The 15,583-nt window shown below is 39.8% G+C and overlaps 2 long non-coding RNA genes across 5 annotated transcripts in view; one reads left to right on the top strand and one right to left on the bottom strand.

Annotated features, from left to right (window-relative positions):
• Positions 1-9,794, top strand: part of LOC149129136 (uncharacterized) — a 26,672-nt gene extending 16,878 nt beyond the window's left edge. The window contains exons 4-8 of one of the 3 annotated variants that reach the window (XR_016240408.1): positions 157-324; positions 2,654-3,716; positions 5,622-5,702; positions 6,512-6,938; positions 7,433-9,794. This is a non-coding gene — a long non-coding RNA (uncharacterized LOC149129136). The remainder of the gene's footprint in view (positions 1-156; positions 325-2,653; positions 3,717-5,621; positions 5,703-6,511; positions 6,939-7,432) is intronic. The other 2 variants (XR_016240407.1, XR_016240406.1) reach the window with 2 other exon arrangements.
• LOC149129137 (uncharacterized) lies at positions 1,808-15,312 on the bottom strand. 2 transcript variants are annotated; one of them, XR_016240410.1, is made up of 4 exons: positions 15,173-15,312; positions 5,264-10,440; positions 4,210-4,774; positions 1,808-2,133 (listed from the first exon to the last, which is right to left on the bottom strand). It is a non-coding gene; the product is annotated as an uncharacterized LOC149129137 (long non-coding RNA). The 2 variants fall into 2 exon arrangements; XR_016240409.1 differs by lacking the exon at positions 1,808-2,133 and having other exon boundaries at positions 4,260-4,774; positions 5,264-6,428; positions 6,462-10,440.
• Positions 15,313-15,583: the final 271 nt, after the last annotated feature.

The raw sequence follows: 15,583 nt of genomic DNA on the forward strand, positions 1-15,583 counted from the left end.
TTCTCTTCTGGCAAATTTTTCCAGACAGGGGAAGGGAGACATATTAGGGTCTCCCCTGCTGTCCCTTATTCCCACCACCACCTGTCACTTTTATTTATTTGTAAAAAGTACTTTTTGGGGTTTTTTTTTTTTTTTGCTTCTCATTTTTCTTTTCAGTTTCAGTAAAGGAGTCGCCCCACTCCTTGATGGGTTGTCTCCTCAGTCGTCATCATCATCATCAGATGAAGAATCGTTTCCATTGGAAGTAAACCCCATTGGGGCCAGAGGAGAAAAATGAACCTCGTCCCCCCAGAATACGATGAAATACAACATGACAATCAAATGGTAAGTCAAAAATTTATTGAGAAAAAAATTGTTTGAAAAAAAAATGGATATAATTGTAAATAGACAAACGATGAAATTAATTGTAAAGACATAAGCACCCTGCAGTGGGGCCAGGGTGGACGTCTCATCCTCATTTGTATAAATTCATTTTTCATATGTTATATGTCCCCACATACTTTGTTTGTCCCCTCTTTGTGGCCCCTTGTGGTTAATAAAAAAGCACAGTGCATTCTGTCAACACCCCAAATGTAAAATTCTTCCCTGAAGACAGAGGCTGGTGTTACCCAATGATGGAATCAAGTTACAATCATTATTTTGGACCACCAAGCCCCTCCTCCACAAACAACTGCTGGATTCTCAAAGCTCTTAGTCAACCCCTTTAATTCCTGATACCATTTATATTCTGTGTAAGTCGGACCTTTTTATCTGCATACATGTGTATATTTTTTGTATACCAACATGTCTAACTTGCTTCTCCTTACATTTACTCCTCTTCCTGCTCAAGTTGAAATCTCTTGAACACTATGAAGTGTATTCTATGTTGAGACTACCTGTCTCTAATCTATAAACTACATACATATGTATAGGTGCAGGAGTGGCTGTGTGGTACTTAGCCTGCTGACCAACCACATGGTCCTGGGTTCAGTCCCACTGCATGCCACCTTGGGCAAGTGTCTTCTACTATAGCCCTCGGCCAACCAAAGCCTGGTGAGTGGATTTGGTTGACGGACACTGAAAAAAGCCTGTGGAGTTTGTATGTGTATATATATATATATATATATATATATATTTTATTTTAGTTGAAGAGCGTAGGCTCGAAACGTCAAAGTCTTTCTCTATTGCCGAGCGTTTATCCTGCATTTGAGAATAAAATTATTTCCTTATTTGTATCTTATATAGATTTTGAATTTCTTCCTGTAATAATAATATTGTATATGTCTTGAAATGTTTGCCTTGCCTTAATGTTTAGTGTCCGGTTTAAAAGTTATGTATCCGATGCATTGGAAATCTGCAATGAGTCCATAAATACCATCCCGGCTATAACCCCTGGAGCCCTAGTAATCCGTTACAGTACTTATCTAGTGTACCTAATCATTTAAATCACCTGTAAACTAAACCCCCATACTTTTTGTGAATCACCATCATCGTCGTTTAACGTCCGCTTTCCATGCTAGCATGGGTTGGACGATTTGACTGAGGACTGGTGAAACCAGATGGCTACACCAGGCTCCATATCTTCGAAACGTCTAGTTAGAATAGAGGCAGCTGACGAAGGAATAATTCCAAGTGGCTTTCTGTTTTCTTATGTGTTCGTTCCGTTGTCTGTAGTTCATTGTTCTAACGTCCTGTACCCTGATATGCATCTCTATACACATGTAAATGTGAGTATGTACATATATGTGTGTATACATGCATATATATCCTTTGTATTATTATATATATATATGTAAAATACAAAAAAGGGACAAGAACGCAAAACATCCAGAGAGATGATACAAAGAAATCAAGGATGGGTCATTCGGAGTTTTCTTTCCTCAGTCGAGTTCCAGATTCTCTTTGCATCTGTGTTTGTCCTCCGCCACCACTTCACAGCCGGTGTTGGTGTGTTTATGGCCCCATCACTTAGTGGTTTGGCAGAAGAAAACTGATAGAATAAGAACTGAACTTTAAAAATAAAACACTGCCAGGTTTGACTTGAATGGTTCAACCTTTGAATGTGGTGCTCCAGCATGGCTGCAGCCAAGCATTTTGTCCAGGGTGCTAGAAATGTTGCCAGGTCACTGAACTGAGGCCAAATGGTGAAGATTACTGTAATTATAATTAACGGAAACATTTTAATTAATTTAAAGTACACAGTGATGAAACAGAAAGATTCATTTCATTAATTAATTGTATTCTTTAATTAATTATTGTTATTTCACCCCAGGTCAGTCCTGATCCAGGCAGACCTACGATTAAACATGTTCCAGTCGTGACCACCCCACCTTATATTCAGGCATAGTGTATCTAGAACTACATTATCTAATGTACAGCGTAGCAGTTAGTATTAGTGGCTGTAGTCGTTCTTTAGCCCCAGGTCACTCCTGATCCAGTCAGACGTTCCAGTTGTGACCATCCCATCTTTTACTCACACACAACCTATAATAATAATATTGTTACTCATTAAATTATTTAATGTTTGTTTAAATCTTAATTAAGGAAATTACTGAACATATATTTTAATTAAATCAATTAAGAGTAATTAGCCGAAAGTAAGACTGCAATTCCACGAACAGGCATCTCCGGACACTTAGAAATCTGTATTTCTTTTATCTTTCACTTGTTTTAGGCACGAGCCCGTGGCCATGCTGGAGTACCACCTTGAAGCTTGAAGAATTCTACAACCAAATGAATCAACCTCAGGAATTTTTTCTTTTAATCTTACATCATTTGACAGAAACCATTATGGGGTCAGTTGGCCCCATAATAGGTCTGTGCGGTCATCTGACAGGGACAGTTTCTTTAATTAATTTATACGAATTGTATGCATGTTTGTAATGGTTAGATGGGGGTGGGGAGCGCTAGGAATGTGGCTTGTGGGGGTAGAACGCCTAAAATGTTGGACTAGTTGGTTACATGAACTCCAGTGGTCAACTGGCACCTATTTTATCGACCCCCGAAAGAACGAGAGGCCTCTGGAAATTGAACTCGAAACATAAAGACAAACGAACGGCTGCCAAACATTTCGCCCACACGTGCTAACGACTCAGCCAGCTCCCTTTGCTTGTTTCACTCATTTGACTGCGGCCATGCTGGAGCACCGCCTTTATAGTCGAGTAAACCGACCCCAGGACTTATTCTTTGTAAGCCTAATACTTATTCTCTTTTGCCGAAACCACTAAGTTACGGGGACGTAAACACACCAGCATCGATTGTCAAGCGATGGTGGGGGGACAAACACAGACACACAAACACACCTACATATTTTGAGGGAGGGGACTAGTCGATTATGTTGACCCCCTAGCGTTTTAATTACCCTAACCCTTATAGGTTGAAAGGAACAGTCGACATCGGCGGAATTTGAACTCAGAACGTAAAGACGGACTGAACACCGTTAAGCTCTTTCTCCGGCGTGCTAACGATTCTGCCTTTAAAAATAATAATAATGTTCGTAATCCTTTCAATTATACGCATGGGCGGGGGTAGTTAATTACATTGACCCCTCAATGTTCGTCTTTTAATTAATAATCGATCCCAGAAGGATCTTAGAAGCTAAAACACATTCGTCCAGCGAAATAAAGATTCTGATCGCAGAGAAACAAAGGGAAGTAACTCGGAGAAGCCAGAGTAAAATAGAGACGTTACAGATAGATGGCGCTGGTGTTTGTTGTTGGTTTGTCATAGCAATGGCGGTAGGAACTCGTTAAAATTACTCTTTTCTTTGTTTCAGTCCTTTTGACTGCGTCCAAGCTGGAGCACCGCCTTTATAGTCGGTCAAATCGACCGCAGGACTTACTCTTTGTAAGCCTGGTACTTATTCTATCGGTCTCTTTTGCCGAAACCGCTAATTTACGTTGACGTAAACACACCAGCATCGGTTGTCAAGCGATGTTGGGAGGTGGGGACAAACAGACACACAAACATATACACACACATACATATATACAACGGGCTTCTTTCAGTTTCCGCCTACCAAATCCACTCCTTACGGTCTTTATTTCTTTCTCTGTCTTATTTCTTTGACCGGTTTCAGTCAGTATTTGTATCCGCCATCACTTGTTTACAACCCCAGGACCAGACATTTTATTAAGTTTGATTCGTTCGACGAAAACCGTTCACAGGGAACACGTCTGTGGAATGCACAGCCACTTAAACATTAATTTCACCGTGCCCCAGTCCACTTACCTGGCAAAAATCACTTACACCTGTAATTCAAAGGGACCAGCCTTGTCACATTGTATTTCTTTGTAAATTACGTGAAGAAGACGTGTCTGCGGAGTACTGAGCCACTTGCATGCTAATTTTCTGTTGATTGAATTGTAATCGATATGTCACTTTCGCTTCATACTGTTTTATTGACCTTGAAAAATAAAGCTGACAAATATATACACATACATTACTAGATTCATAATATATACACACAAGCACATACATTACTCGATTCATAATATATACACATACATACATTACTCCATTCATAATACACATACACCTTACTAGATTCATAATATACATACACTACTAGATTCATAATATATACACACACACTCTCACTACTAGATTTATAATATATACACACAAGCATATACATTACTCGATTCATAATATTTACACACACACACACACACATTACTAGATTCATAATATATACACACAAGCACATACATTACTAGATTCATAATATATACATACATAACTCGATTCATAATATATGCACACACGTTACTCGATTCATAATATGTACACACACCTTACTAGATTCATAATATATACACATACATACATTACTCGATTCATAATATATACACATACATACATTACTCCATTCATAATACACACACACCTTACTAGATTCATAATATATACACACACACTCTCACTACTAGATTTATAATATATACACACAAGCATATACATTACTCGATTCATAATATTTACACACACACACACATTACTAGATTCATAATATATACACACAAGCACATACATTACTCAATTCATAATATATACACATACATTACTCGATTCATAATATATACACACACACACATTACTTGATTCATAATATATACACATACATTACTCGATTCATAATATATACACACAAGCACATACATTACTAGATTCATAATATATACATACATAACTCGATTCATAATATATACACACACACACACACACGTTACTCGATTCATAATATGTACACACACCTTACTAGATTCATAATATGTACACACACCTTACTAGATTCATAATATATACACATACATTCATAACATATACACACACATTACTCGATTCATAATATATACACACACTTTACTAGATTCATAATATATACACATACATACATTACTCGATTCATAATATATACACACACATAGATCACTAGGTTCATAATATACACACATACATTACTCGATTCATAATATATACACATATATTACGCTATTCATAATATATACACAGACATTGTAGACACTAAATTATCATACTTAAATGTTGTAGAAACTTGAAAAATAAAGCTGACAAAGCCAGGATTCGAAATCACAATGTAGATATAGTTTTATTTTATTTATCTCTTGACCACCAAACAGAATGGAACATGCAGAGAGTTACCTCCCTTGAAACCAACGCGACAAGATCCAATTGTTCCCTAAGCGAAGCATTTCCAAAATGTAATATTTATTTAATTATCGTAATTAAAAATATTATTTAATTACCTGGAAATAATAATAAAAAATGTGTAGGAAACCCGGTGTCTTTCCGATAACCAGAAAATCGAAAAATACGGGAGGAGTATGTTTAAAAAACAAAAAAAATTATGCAAAGAAGAAGAAAACACGTCTTAAACCAGAAAATCCCATCGTGGGACGCGCGGAAGGTAATAATGTCTAATCGATAATGTTTATAGTATAACCAATAGGTGAGGAGTAGCTAAAAACAAAAAAAACGACGCCATTATAAGCCCCCCCCCCCTTTAAAAATTTTTCCGGGTTTTGACACCTTAGCGACATCAAATCTCGAAAATTTTCTGGAGAAAATCTGGGGAATCGATGTCGCTAAAGTGTCAAAACTTAGAAAATTTTGACACTTTAGCGACATCGATTCCCCAGATTTTCTCCAGAAAATTTTCGAGATTTGATGTCGCTAAGGTGTCAAAACCCGGAAAAATTTTTAAAGGGGGGGGGCCTTATAATGGCGTCGTTTTTTTTGTTTTTAGCTACTCCTCACCTATTGGTTATACTATAAACATTATCGATTTGACATTATTACCTTCCGCGCGTCCCACGATGGGATTTTCTGGATTAAGACTTGTTTTCTTCTTCCTGTTGCAGTCGATTCTTCTTCTTTGCATAATTTTTATGGTTTTTATTTTATTTTATTTATTCAACAAAAAACATCTTTAAATGATTTTTTTTATTCGAGAAAAACACATTTTCGATGATAAAAAAGACTATGTAGACATTCTTTTATTTGTTTTCAGTCAATTGACTGCAGCCATGCTCAGTCAAACCAATTCGACCCCAGGACATACACTTTGTAAGTCTAGTACCGTCTCTTTTTGCTAAACATACCAACATTGGTTGCCAAGCGATGGTGGAGAGACAAACATACACATAGATACGACAGGCTTCCTCCAGGCCTTGATTGGCCTGAGGCTATAAGTAGAAGACACTTTCCCATCGCTTGACAACCAATGTTGGTGTGTTTACGTCCCCCATAACTTAGCAGTTTAACAAGAGACCAATAGAATAATAAGTACTAGGCTTCAGAAGTCCCAGGGTTGATTTGCTCCAACATGGCCACAGTCAAAATAATTCACGACAGCTAGAATCCTTTTGTCCAAAGACGAAAGGGATCAGGACCACACAGCAGGTGGACCCACCAGTCAAATAAAAAAGACAAACACTGTAAGTGGGAGGGTCAATACTTTTTTTTTTTCCCTCTCAAAATAGAGTTGAAATTGAAATGATGAAGGAAGAGGTATGTATACATGATAGAAGGGGGGAGTGATTGGCATGGAGTGGATGGGAGGAAGAAGAAAAAGGACCCTTGACCACTAGTTGCTTCTGCTGTCACCTTCCATCAACCACTTACTAAGGTGCACTTAGACATCCACTAACCCAAACTGCTGTTACTACCACCACAACCAGTTACTATGGTAATGATCCAAGTTGTTAATGGTTACAACAGCTTCTGCTGTGCTTCACACTACTCCCACCACAACTACTAACCTCTCCCTCGCTAGATATAGTGACCAATCAACCCTTCCGTTCTAATTGCTTTGAATAAAGAATGAAAAAAAAAACAATAGATTAAAATGCTAGATATTCCCCTCTAAGACGAGATGGCCATGGTTTGAACACTGCCCCAGAGTTAAAACTACCACTGACTTTTATTACAGAAGTTACATCCATAACGAGAGAAGAAGTAATTAAGTATGAAGGTTCATTTGAAGAGAACGAACCCAACAAAGGTAAATTAAATGAGAAAGAAGGTTTAGAAATTAAAATAAATTGCAATAGTGGGGGGACAACCTTGGATAGGTTTCAGTGTTATTGACCTCCTCAAGCAACCAGACAATAACTAAGATCACACAAGATTTATACATATACATTTAGATATATATATACACACAAAACGGGGTCTCTTCCTGCCAAGGGTTCCAGATGAGACTACTTCACGGCAGGTGAGAGCAGCAGTGATCAGACTCTCTCATTGACCAAATGCCACCTATCAGAGGAGGTTCCAAATAATAGTGTAGCACAGGCAACGGTGGTGCCCCAGCATGACCACAGCTTTAAATATGTTTAAAGACTAGAGATATACATGAAGTATGTGTGCACAGAATTTATATATCTCGCACCATGCACACACAATGTAATTCCGTGTGCACTCAAATCTCTATCTGTATGCAGCAGCATGTATGTATATGTGTGTGTATACAGATGCATCTTACCATCTGGCAAAAACAAGCTGTAATTCACGGAGGTCAAATAAGAGCAAAACATATCTAGAGTTGTCTACCCCTTTCGATACTTCAATAGCAAAATAAATTATTATTTTTTGTGGTGGTGGTCATATTTCTGGGTACAGGGTGGGCCAAAAGTCACACACGAAAATATAACATCTTATACTACTATTAATCATTATTATTTTGTGTAACATTGAAACACTGTTGGTCGATTATTGTTTTATTTGTTTCAGTCACATGACTGGAGCACTGCCTCTCAGTCGAACAAATTGACTCTAGGAATTATTTTTTCTAAGTCTAGTACTTATTCTATCTCTTTTGCCAAACTGCTAAGTTACGGGGGACGTAAACACACCATCGGCTATCAAACAATGGTGGCAGGGACAGACAGATACACTCACATGTACATACACACATATATATATATATATACACACGACGGGCTTCTTTCAGTTTCTGTCAACCAAATCCACTCGCAAGGCTTTGGTTGGCCCGAGGCTTAGTGGACACTTATTTAAAGTGCCACACAGTGGGACTGAACCAGGAACCATGTGGTTGGAAAGCAAGCTTCTTTACCACACAGCCTGCGCCTGATTAGTGCAAAGAGTCCATGCAACATGCAGTGTGCAGGACAAATACCAATGGTTGCCCCCTCCCCTACCTGTGCAAAGATCTCTGCAGGAAATTCTATTCCTTGTACAACAAACAATAAAAAAATCTGCAAATGGTGAATGTTTCGAACCCTTGTAATCAGGATGTTGACATTTCCTAATTAGTTTTGTGTTGTAATTAACCATAAAGTGCTGTTTTTGAAATATGGGGGAGAGGGGGGTCTCAGTGTGTGACTTTGGGCCCATCCTGTATTTTGACAGATTCAAAGCTAGCAAGGGAAACAGACTTACCTACCCATAAAGCACCTTTTGTCTGACGCTCTGCCGATTCAGAGACATGACAGTAGTAGTAGTAGTAGTAGCAGTACTTGTGGGTGGTGGTGGTGGTCGTCAAAGTAGTTGTAGCAACAGAATTTAGAAAGATATTAGAAATAGGGAGGGAGGGATGAGGTGACAATCATGAGTTTCCTGCCCTGAAATTATCAGATTTAAAAATGCGACTGAAATATTGTTAATAGTAAAGCTGTGGTGGTGAAAAAACAAACGAAAAAAAAAAACAGTAACCATGACGACATTACAGACTCCCCCAACACATACATACTGAAGAGGCAGAGAGAGAGAGAGAAACGGGGGCAGTTATGATGGCTAAGGAACTAAATGAAGGGACAACAGACCTACCAGACTATCTAATGGGAAAACATTGAGCACACACAAACTCCCTCACTTTGGTGGGGAGAATAAGGAGAGTTTAGCTTAACCTGGGGCCCAATGAGTTTGATAAGAGTAACAAGAAATCATTATTATTATTATTTTATTTCACTCCATTTTAGAAAAACTGAAACACGTCTTTGACAATTCCGGAGCACATTGGACTTGTTTTTCAGTCTGGTTGCGATGGTGCAACAAAACAGAACAGAACAGAACAGTTGTGGACATCTCCAACCAAAAGCATCGTGAGAAAAAGCAACATCGCATACAACGGCCGGTCAATTTGTCCGAGAAGTTCATGCAATACGGTGTGCCCAACACATAGCAAAGTGGACCCCTCACCACCGAGATGTCTCTGTCAGAAAGAGGCTTTAAAAAGAAAAAAAGTCCAAAGAAATTCGTGCACACATTGTCACAGGGAGTTGATATTCCTCACACAACAATGCAACGAAGAATAAAAGCTACAGACATTTGCTAATTTGTTTTGCTTTCTAATTAAATATAAATGGGTTGTTTTTGAAATGTGCAATAGAGATATTAGAGTCTTAATCTTGGCACATGACCTTTGGCCCCCCCCCCCCTCAACTTGTATATATTTTTACAGAAAGACGCATGCACACACACATTTTTAAAGATGTCCCGCTCCCCAGCCCCATTATTCCAATACAACTTTGCTAAAACCTTACTGTATGGTGCGGTCAGCTACCATTTATGAAGGAAAAATATTATTACACCAAGCTGATAGTGAGAGAAAAGGACAACACCAGCACTGCCGCCACCACAGCAGAAAAGAAATTTGGCAGATGACGTCTATGTGCACGAGCGTGTCTATAAATGGTTAAGGAGAAGCAGCAAGGGGTCAGACGTTGTGGTATGATGGGGAGGAAGAGGAGGAATAAGGAAGAAATGAAAACAGGAGGCAAGAATGTTGGAAGGGAGATTAATAAGAATAATAATTATTGTAATTTCAATAACATCATCAGTACAAATATAAGCAGGCAGCTAACTCTTCTTCTCTCAGTCTGTGTATATATGCATGCGTATATGGACATGTTGTACACGCACATACACATTTATGTAATGTATAATGTTATATATACCAACATCTATGTGGAAAAGCTGCAAAGAAAAAAAAAGAAAAAAAGATTAGACAATAAAACAATACAAAATAGATAAATTCTATCCTCATTTACCATCCATTTTGTCTGCTGGCATCGGCTGGACATCTTGGGAGCAACTGGGCAAGGCCAGGAGCCACACCATATAAATAAATATATATATATATATATAAATAAATAAATAAATAAAAATATAGATAAATAAAAAATATATATATATAAATTAATAAATACATAAATAAATAAATGAATAAATATATAAGTAAATAAATAAATAGTGTTCAGGATGCTTTTTACATTACCACCATGGAACCGGGCAAGGCCAGGAGCCACATTATTCTGGATACAAGGAAATGATCCAGAATTACAAACTGATCATCCACTAATATGTGCAACTCTATATTAAAACTTTCTTGTGTACCCAACCCAGTATTAGCCAATATACATCATTCCCAGTGGTGCATTTATTTCGAGATGCTCTGTGTTGAATAACTCAGTTATCATTCAGCCAGTTTTAGGAACAGAACGTGACTAAGGTATGGTGGGAGATTTTAATTGAGAACTTCTAAAAACAACACAACATTTGTAGTTGGAGCCAGAGCCAGTTTCAGCCGGGCTGGTAACGAAAATTCAATCTTATAATAATTCTGCTTCTTCCTCCGTTACTCAGCCCATTCGTGAGGCTGTCATGTGATTGGCTGAAGTCGGGGAGGCTGCGAGTGAAACGTGGAATTCTTTTTAACTCAGTCTTATTCCTTAGTTATTTCGTCTGACTGTAATGCCTTCTTCATGTGATTGGTTGAAGGGAAAAGTGAAGAACAAGAGAGAAAAAGAGGGGAAGCGTGAGAGAGAAGTTTATAAAATTGTGAATAAAGCATCATCATTTAATTCTGCTTCCCATGGACGGTTTGACTGAGGACTGGCAAGCTAAGAGGCTGCACCACGCTCAAATTGATTTGGCAAGGTTTCTACAGCTGGATGCCCTTCCAAATGCCAACCGCTTTACAGCAGGTGTGTGAAATGGGCTAAAAAGCATCATACAACGTGGAAGACAATTGGAGATTTCTGCGGGACAACCTGTTGAAAGCCACCGACCAGATTTGTGGGTGGTGTAAGGTCCCCTCCCGACCCAGAGTAACGTGGTGGTGGAACAAGGAGGTAGACAGGGCTATTAGACAAAAGAAACAGGCTTGGAAGGACTGGAAGAACGGTGGTAGCAGGGAATTGTACCAATGTGCCAGAAGGGAGGCTAGGCGACAGGTTTATTTAGCCAGAGGGGAAGCAGATAAGGAAAGATTTGCCAATGTTCTGCGCCGTGAGGACCAAAGACTCGAGGTATTTCGTGTTGCAAGACAGTGTAGGAGAGAGAATAGTGATGTTGTAGGAGAGAAATGTGTTCGCATGGATGATGGTACGCTTGCACTAAATGAGGCTGCAAAGAAAGAGGTCTGGAGATGCCACTACGATAGATTGCTTAATAAAGAGAATGAATGGGAGAAAGAGAGCCTGCCGTATGTCGACCCAATAGAGGGACCAGCTATCCGAGTTGATAGTACCAGGGTAGATAAAGCAATTAAGAGTATGAAGACCGGGAAAGCCCCCGGCCCATCAGGAATCACTGCAGAGATGCTCAAAATATCTGGCAGTGTTGGCTATAGCCTAGTCACCCGTATTACGAACCAGGTGATACACGAAGGAGTCATACCCAATGACTGGTGTAGCAGCATCATAGTCAACTGCTACAAAGGTAAAGGGGACGCTTTAGATACAAATAATTACAGAGGCATCAAGCTGTTAGATCAGGTTATGAAAGTTACAGAGAGGGTCATAGCCCAACTAATTAGGGAGCGAATCAATTAAATGAGATGCAGTTTGGGTTCGTGCCAGGTAAAAGCACTACTGATGCCTTATTTCTAGTGAGACAGTTGCAGGAGAAATACCTAGCTAAGGATAAACCTCTGTACCTGGCTTTCGTTGACATGGAGAAAGCCTTTGACAGGGTCCCCCGATCCCTTATCTGGTGGTCAATGAGGAAACTTGGGATAGAAGAATGGTTAGTGAGAGCTGTGTGAGCCATGTACAGAGATGCTGCCAGTAAGGTGAGGGTTGGAAATGAGTACAGCAATGAATTCCGGGTAGAGGTAGGGGTCCACCAAGGTTCCGTCCTCAGCCCCCTATTATTTACCATAGTCCTCCAGGCAATCACAGAGGAGTTCAAGACAGGTTGCCCCTGGGAGCTCCTCTATGCTGATGACCTTGCCCTAATTGCGGAGTCACTATCAGAACTAGAGGAGAAGTTTCAGGTGTGGAAGCAAGGTCTAGAATTGAAGGGCCTAATAAGTAGGAAGGTAGATAAAACACAAACCCCTTCAGGTAGATGGCCCTGCTCAGTATGTAGAAAAGGAGTAGGTAGTAACTCTATAAGATGTACCCGGTGCAAGCTATGGACACATAAGAGGTGCAGCAACATCAAAGGCAGGTTAACTAGCAAGTTAGTTTTTGTTTGTGGCAGATGTTCAGGTGCAATAAAGACTGCAAACAAACAGGAAACAACTTCTATCTCATTCCAGGGTGAAAAACTAGAGGTAGTTGATAGCTTCCACTATCTGGGCAACCAAGTTAGTAGTGGGGGTGGGTGCGCTGAAAGTGTAGCTGCTAGAATAAGAATAGCCTGGGCAAAGTTTAGAGAGCTCTTACCCCTGCTGGCGACAAAGGGACTCTCACTCAGAGTAAAAGGCAGACTGTATGACGCATGCGTACGAACAACCATGCTACATGGCAGTGAAACATGGGCTGTAACTGCTGAGGACATACGTAAGCTCGCAAGGAATGAAGCCAGTATGCTCCGTTGGATGTGTAATGTCAATGTGAATACCCGTCAGAGTGTAAGTATCTTGAGAGAAAAGCTGAACATTAGAAGCATCAGTTGTGGCGTGCAAGAGAGACGATTGGGCTGGTATGGACATGTGGTGAGAATGGAGGAGGATAGCTGCGTGAAAAAGTGCCACACCCTAACAGTTGAGGGAACCCGTGGAAGAGGTAGGCCCAGGAAGACCTGGGCTGAGGTGGTGAGGCAAGACCTTCGTACATTGGGCCTCACCGAGGCGATGACTACGGACCGAGACCTTTGGAAATGTGCTGTGCGTGAGAAGACCCGGCAAGCCAAGTAAGATCGTTGCCAGTGCCCCTGGACTGGTTCTTGTGCGGGTGGCACATGAGATGCACCATTTTGAGCGTGGCCGTTGCCAGTACCGCCTGACTGGCTCCTGTAGGATTTTCGAGCGAGATCGTTGCCAGTGCCCCTGGACTGGCTTGTGCGGGTGGCACATAAAAGACACCATTTCGAGCGTGGCCGTTTTCGTGCGGGTGACACGTAAAAGCACCCACTACACTCTCTGAGTGGTTGGCGTTAGGAAGGGCATCCAGCTGTAGAAACTCTGCCAAATCAGGCTGGAGCCTGGTGTTGCCATCCGGTTTCACCAGTCCTCAGTCAAATCGTCCAACCCATGCTAGCATGGAAAGCAGACATTAAACGATGATGATGATGATGATGATGATATATATATATATATATATATATATATATATATATATACATACATACATACATGTGTGAGCATATATTGTACACGCCAGTAATCTAAAAATGTATTCCAACAGACAAGGTAACTCTCATGGAAGTAGGCAACCGAAATATAATGCTTTCAAAAACTAAACCTTTTCCAGGTGTCTTTGGACAAACTTAATCTTCTTGAGACGAAGAGACTCTTAAGGAACTGAGAGAGATGAACACGAATTTGAGACTTTTGATTAGCAACACTGATGAACTCACTCGCTCCACACAAGAGGAAAAGAAGAGAAAGAACAATCCCTGCAACAGCTCAATCAACATTTGTCCAAATTATGCACCACTCTTCATTCTTTACCACATAATAATTGCTTAAATGAAAATCCACCTAAAGATGATACACAAGATAGAAGCCCATCCCCCTCCACTATCAATTAAAAACCGCATTATACACATATAGAATGAAAAACTTAAAGCCAGAAAGGTTACTTTCTGGAACATGATCAAAAACAAGCACAAGGCAGAAATTTATGAACACTGGTTAAATTCTGCCTCATAAACTCCAAATTAAACGTATTCCAAACGAACAGGACCAACAAAGACAATTATGGGAGAAACTAACACTTGGAAAACATGAAGACAGAAATAGAACTGCTTAAGCTTAGAGCGCTGAGCAATGAAGAAAAATTGAAGAACATAGATGAGGAAATCTACAACGAATTAAAGAAACATTGAGATGGTCAACGCTTGGAAAGTGTCTTTAAACTGTGGCAAACAACTTGTGAAGCTGAAGAAACAAACTCGCTACAAGGCTGGCAAAGACAAAGCAATTTGTTTATTAACTACGAAACACAGTTCATCGTAGAATAGGCATCGGATAAGCCCTTGCTGAAGGAAAATAAACCAAAAACATACACAGAAATGAACCCAGGCTTATAGAACACAAACCAGAGACAGACAAGGGGAGGCAACTCCACCGACCTTACATCCCCAAATAACTTAGAAACAACAATCAGGAATTCAGCCGACAACAGAGAATCTGGACGGAATCTTCTTGGCATCCTACAAAGAAATCAAAGGTTCCATGGAAACGTCGAGACGAAGCAAAACTTTTGCGAACCAATCCACCCCCCCCCATCATCTCACAATAAATGGAAGAATTTACCTTCGAGACTTGGTTACTTCGATCAGAGAGGGTGGGTCGATTCTGGATTGTCGAATGCTTTTCATAGACTTCGTTTAAATATATCTTGCTAGACATCAATCCGTCCCTTGTCACACTCAATCAGTAAAGCTAGCTGCGTGTCTTTAGCCGCAGGTATACGTACGAAATGTATGGGTTTTTTTTCTCATGTTCCTTTCTTTCTTTTACTTGTTTCATTCATTAGACTGCGGCCATGCTGGAGCAGCGCCTTAAAGTTTTTTTTATATAATATATACTAGCCTCCCTCCTTCACACGATGCTACACACAGCATATATGTTTGTATATATATATATATACACCAGCTGCCTTAACTCGTACAAGTCAGTGGATCAGTGGGTATAAGCAGGTGTGTGAAATGGGCTAAAAAGCTT

Source organism: Octopus bimaculoides, unplaced genomic scaffold (assembly GCF_046866305.1).
Source record: "Octopus bimaculoides isolate indiv1 unplaced genomic scaffold, ASM4686630v1 contig143, whole genome shotgun sequence".
In the NCBI taxonomy this organism is placed as follows: Eukaryota; Metazoa; Mollusca; class Cephalopoda; order Octopoda; family Octopodidae; genus Octopus; species Octopus bimaculoides.